Below are 5,870 nucleotides of genomic sequence, written 5' to 3'. Positions count from 1 at the left end.
GAATTGGCACACTATGTGAACTGAACAATTTGGCCTAGTAACAATGAAATATCTGGAGGCATTGTTAATTTTAGCAAATTTCCTGCCTTCGATGTAAACAAAATTCTTACGCTATAGAAAATGTACGGTGATGTTTCATAACTGGACCCATATGTGTAGAGTATTATCAAGTGTAAATTTGCCCTTGGTTTAGGAATACCCATGTATGTCACATTGCAACTTCTAACCGCAAAAGGTATTTGAACTTGCCAAGACCTTAAGTTGAACTTGAGAGTGTAAATATGATTTCAAACATATAATTCATCGACCATAGTTGTTTGCGGTGATCGTATCATTGTTAGTGTATACAAGTAGAATGGTGATTTGTCCATTACTTCTCTAAATGTACACAATATAACTTAGAAGTAAGATCATGGTCCGAAGCTAGTCGAGGCAATACAAGGTCATGGGCACGCAATTTCTCACGAGTGTGTGGGGGAACACAATTTCATAAAACATATGAGTTATGGAATATTTTATATTTTTTTAAGATCACATATCTATGGTTATGTTGACCATATAAATATCGGATAAACAAACATTAGTTAACACAAGAAGATAATTTTCTGAAGGTTTATGTCATGGACATAAGATAAATAATCAAGAGCTCTTAAATCTATACTTTGGTAGATGCCTAAAAAAAGTCTCATAAAAGCCTTTTGACTCCCAAAACACACATGCAAATGTAAGTAACGAAATGTGCAACTATAATAATATACAGGAAGTTTTGTCATAAAATCTTAAAGCTTGGGCAACTTCGAAAGATGCCTATGCTTCCATAAGTGAGGAATAAATGCCAAAAATAAACCCTGAAATAAAATTTAGAATGATAAAACATAAGATTTTAAGGAAAGACAACATTGAACATCTCAAGTCTGGAAAAAGCAGTTAAAGAAAAAAAGTTATTTTACATTTGGTGGCAGAAGATGGGACAGTAATACTTTTCTTGTAGTGGAAAAGAAAATTAAACTTAGGGCGACATGATTATTTTTTCTTCAAAAAAATATGGTGACGTTAAATGAGGCGCAGCAATTTAACGTTAAAAACTAAAATACTTCCGTTAATGGTAGGGCGGTTTCGAAGTTGGGAGTGAGGACTGAGGAGTGATCACATAAAGAGAAAAGGTATTCACAGTTTTCACGGGAAAGGAAATAATCAGAACCGTCCACGTCATCAAGATGTGCGGTGGACATGCAGAGCCAGTTCCCCCCATTCATTTGGGACATTTTTACCCTCAAATAGTCAAATTCCTTCCCCACTAAAGCGGACCCTACGTCAGATGAAAAGAGACAAAAGAGCATTCTCAGAAAAAACTAAATACAGTAGCTCACCTCACCTGCGGATGTCATTAACGCGGTATAAATAATCGTTGGCCTGCTCATTCCTCCATTTCCGACTCTCTCCGAGAGGGAGAGGAAGCGGAGATGGTGGACTCAAAAGGAAAGGGAAAGGAGATTGCCGAAAAGTCTTCTTCCGGCAATAGGAAGTCCTCACGTCCTCCCGACGACCAAGCATCTGGTTCTCGAAAACACAGGCAGTCCGGGTAAAATCTACTGCTGTTTTTGTCATTTATACATGTAATGGGAGAAAGCGTAGTTGCTTTGTGGTTCCAGTTTTGATGGACGTGGTGCTGCATTTCGCTTATTTTCATTTTTGGTGTGGGGGTCTGCTTTTCGCTTTGCCGAATAAATGGGCGGTCCTGATATTCGTTTGGATAAGCAGCTGTTTATGTTTATTTAGCTCGAGCGTGTGGCATTGGGGGTTTCCTGTTCATAGATACCAAAGAAATCAAGATTCACACACATTTATATTTGTTTAATCTTGATTGTGCAATACATGTTTTATTTCAAAAAGTTTCGTGCATGAGGGGCTAACCCTGATGTTAGAGTTCGTGGGCTTAAACATTTATAGGCGTCAGAAAGATTTAAGACTTCTTAAAGTTTGAAACGAATCACTGTAGTAATCAAACACATTCAAATCCCGAAACGGGCTTCGTCCACCAAAGAAATTTTTATTTCAACGCGTCTTGCTCGAACTGCGTTTTGTGTGTTAATTTTTATCTCACGCGGTTCCTTAAAATGTATATCTCATTACACTGTCGTTTAGAAATAGTTGTTCCGCTCTGCATTCTTACGTAAAACCAGGTGCAGAAGAAACTCCAAAAACTCTCCCCTTTCGTGATCGATACGACGGCGGCTGTGGCAGCCCAATCGTTTCGGAACTCTGAGTAGCAGAGACCTCTTTGCATTAAGGGCGAGTTCCTTCTGTGTGGTAGCAACTCTATGAGCCCTTCGCCAGAGAGTGAGACTGTGAGAGAGATTAAGAAGTGCATTTCTTTTGCAGATTGTTGGCTCCGTCCTTTTGAAGAAAGAAAAAGCATGGTGAGAAAAAGGTGCCGGACTGGTGATGGTCAGCCGGAACGTCGCAAGGGGGTGGGAATGTACTTTTTCAAAGTTTTTATAGGAGATTTCCACAAGAAGCTTATAATCTCCCCTTTCCTCTTTATCTTTTTTTTTTTTTTTCTTTCTCTTTATGCAGTATACTTCTCCGTTCTTCGTCTTCCCATTTTTCTTGGTGAGTTTTTGCATTTCGTTTTACTGATGATGTTAGAGGGTTTTCAAAGCATTTGTCCCATCATCGCTTTTATCAGGAAAGCTTTTGTTTCTTTTTCTTTATGTTTTCTTTCCTAATAGGACAAGTCGCCGATGGTGTCCTTTTTCTTTCCTTCCAGTGGCTTTCTTTTTTGAGTGCTCTTGAAAGTGGAAGACGAAATGGTCTACTTGGAATGGTTTTGTGTGTTCTACTATACTCAAAGTTTGAGTCATGTACGTTGCAAAAGCTGCGAGGGGAACTGTTTAACCACGCCATTGCACCCCTGTCGCACCTTCACATGTGCTGGCGCATATGTTGGCGCACTCCGACTCCCCAAATCCTATCGCTTGTTATGTCAAGTGCGGTCATCATATTCATTTTGATTGGGTGCTTATCAAATGAGTCAAGAACTCGCGGAGTCATTAGCTTGTTCATAAACATTATGCTAATGTTCTGTCTTTTCCTTTTTACTATTTGTGGACTTGCTTTTTACTATTTGTAGACTTTGTGCGTCGTTTTTGCTTTTGGCATAAAAACTTCGCGCAAGAGGGGAGGGGAAAAAGTGTACGGGCGGGTGAAATTTCACCTGCTCGTATTCCTTGCAATCAAAACAGGGTGAACTTTCACCTGTTTCTCGTTAAAACGAGCGGGTGAAAGTTCACCTGCTCAAAAGTCCGACCTCGCAGGACGGACTTTTGAGCGGGTGAACTTTCACCCGCTCGTCGGCTACCGACCAGACGACGCAGAGGGGGAAGGGGCTGTCGACCGGATGACGCAAAGGGGGAAGGGATAAGAGGGGGAATGGAGAAGCGGAAGGGGAAGGGACGACGCAGAGGGGGAAAGGAGAAGCAGAGGGGAAAGGGAGAAGTAGAGGGGGAAGGGGGAAGGGAGAAGCGGAGGGGGAAGGGGACGATGCAGAGGGGGAAGGGGACGACGCAGAGCGGGAAGGGAGAAGTAGAGCGGAAAGGGAGAAGTAGAGGGGAAGGGGGAAGGGAGAAGCAGAGGGAGAAGTAGAGGGGGAAGGGGGAAGGGAGAAGAGAGGGGGAAGGGAGAAGCGGAGGGGGAAGGGGACGACTCAGAAAGGGGAAGGGAGAAGCAGAGGGGGAAGGGGGGCTGTTGACCGGACGACGCAGAGGGGGAAGGGGGAAGGTTGGAGAGGGATCGAGCAAGAGAGAAGAGAAATAAAGGAATAAGGAGTCCATTGATCTATTGCAGCCATGGCCGTGGTAGAGAATGCCGGCGTGGATTTGGGGGTAAACGTCGGACGGTCGTTGGCTGGCCGGAATTTTGGTGACGAAGTGTTCTGTCATCCTTCAACGGTCACCTAAAACGTCTCTCCTTCATTTTACTTTGTGCGTCAAACACAGTTAATTTTACCTTGCAAAAAACTTCCCTGCAATCAAACAGGGCCTCAAATCGGAAGAGGGTTAAATTTCGTCCTGTATTTTTTTCCAAAAAAATTTACCATGGTAAATTTACCACGTTAAATTCTTCCTTGCAATCAAACTGGCCCTTAGTTTCTTGCTTACTACGGAGAAGATAACATCGTTACCAACTTTTACGTGGATTCATGTGTCATGTGGACCAGATCTCCTTTATTCTCTCCCGTTAGTTTTTTGTGTTATGTGTCTTTGTTTTCTTTGCTTTATGTATCTTTATTTTTCCTTTGTTGTACTTTTGTAACTTACCACTGTCGGCGCCACTCGTATACGATACATGTACTCATAGAGAAATTGGATGCTCGTGGTAGGACAAAGAATTGAAGGAAAACACTGGACAGAGTGATACTTCTTTGCGGACTTATATTAAATCTTGAAACTGAGAACTCCATAGTTACTTCATTGGATTTCCTCCTCAAGTTCTTGATCTATGCATGTATAGGTAGGGATAGGATGTGACTAAATAAGCCGATTTTTTTATGAAAAATGCTACTTCTTTTTTATTGAGTGAGTCAATTCACGTGAACAACGGCCTGGTTATGTAAGAATTTTATGGCATAGTTGATTTGGTTTTGTTATTTTAATATGGTTCTGTTGTCAAATAGATTTAATAGATACAATATGGGGACAGCTTGTCCATACAAACCCCTATGAACGTTAGACAAGTTTTACAAATGATTGGGTGATCTTATATTGTTTGTTTCTTTTCTTCTTTCAGGTGAAAAATTCAAATAAAATGATTTATTTTTTTATGTCAACCCTCTAATTGGATGTAGTAATGCCAGCGCTGTTGTGTTTGCAACTTTGCACAAGTGAAGTGCACTTCATGTATTTTATGTACCATGAATATCAGCTGGACTAGACTTTTCTTTTATTCTAAACTTCTTTTGATTCCTCCATGGACATTGTTCTGTCTTTGTCTTTATTTTTTGTAGTGCATGCCTCCCGCTTTTGCAAGATTAATGGAGGATGACTCTTCTTATGGTGCTGCTTTGAACACTTCAGTTGGTTGTTACCAGGATATAGAGGTTCTTAAGGACAGTTATTGCATGTTTCTTCACAATGGTTGGCATGAATTTGTTGAGCATCATTCTTTACAATTCGGGGACTTTCTCGTTTTTTGATATGACGGTGATATGGAATTTGATGTTAAAATATTTGATAGAAATGGATGTGAGAAAATTTGTTTCAAACCAGTTCAAATGGATGATAAGAAATTCATCCCGTGTAATCCAAAGAAGAATGTCTCTCAAGCAGATGGTTATATGTCCGACCCTAAAGTACCAAGAAGTAAATGTGCTAAGGAGGTTGCCCAGGACAGTTGTCAATGGTCGAGGCAAAAATGTAGTTCTTCCAAGAATTTTGTTGTTAAGGTATAAGTTTAAAGTAATTGAAAGTTGTTGAACTTTTGCTTCATTTATATTTGTAATTTGAAACCTTATGTTATTATATCAACAATATTGTGAATATTAAGATGTTAATTATGCAAAGTCTCGTATTTGTGTTGGGATCACAGTAATGGCCAACATTTGTATCTTAGTGTAAGCTTGATTTTAGCAGGGTGCATATGTTCTTGATATGACTTCTTGTAGATATCCGTTAAAGTCAAAGATGTATTCTGGAACTGCATGCCTCAGGAGGCTATTTCCTTAGAAATAAATCCTCTTGGTTTTATGATTACAATGTCAACTTCAAGCATTAGGAAATGCTGAGTTGAAATGACTTTAACATATCTCTATGAGAAGTCATATCAAGAACAACTGCACCCTGCTAAAATCAAGTTTACACTAAGATATAAAT

The 5,870-nt window shown here is 40.1% G+C and overlaps 1 long non-coding RNA gene across 1 annotated transcript; it reads left to right on the top strand.

The window, feature by feature from the left end:
* Positions 1 to 1,400: 1,400 nt before the first annotated feature.
* On the top strand, positions 1,401 to 4,962 carry LOC126410678 (uncharacterized). The gene is made up of 3 exons (XR_007575144.1): positions 1,401 to 1,582; positions 2,383 to 2,471; positions 4,789 to 4,962. It is a non-coding gene; the product is annotated as an uncharacterized LOC126410678 (long non-coding RNA).
* Positions 4,963 to 5,870: the final 908 nt, after the last annotated feature.

This window comes from Nymphaea colorata, chromosome 13, assembly GCF_008831285.2.
Source record: "Nymphaea colorata isolate Beijing-Zhang1983 chromosome 13, ASM883128v2, whole genome shotgun sequence".
NCBI lineage: Eukaryota > Viridiplantae > Streptophyta > Magnoliopsida > Nymphaeales > Nymphaeaceae > Nymphaea > Nymphaea colorata.
The sequence above is the reverse complement of the archived record's forward strand: the minus strand, read 5'-3'. Positions and strand labels throughout refer to the sequence as shown.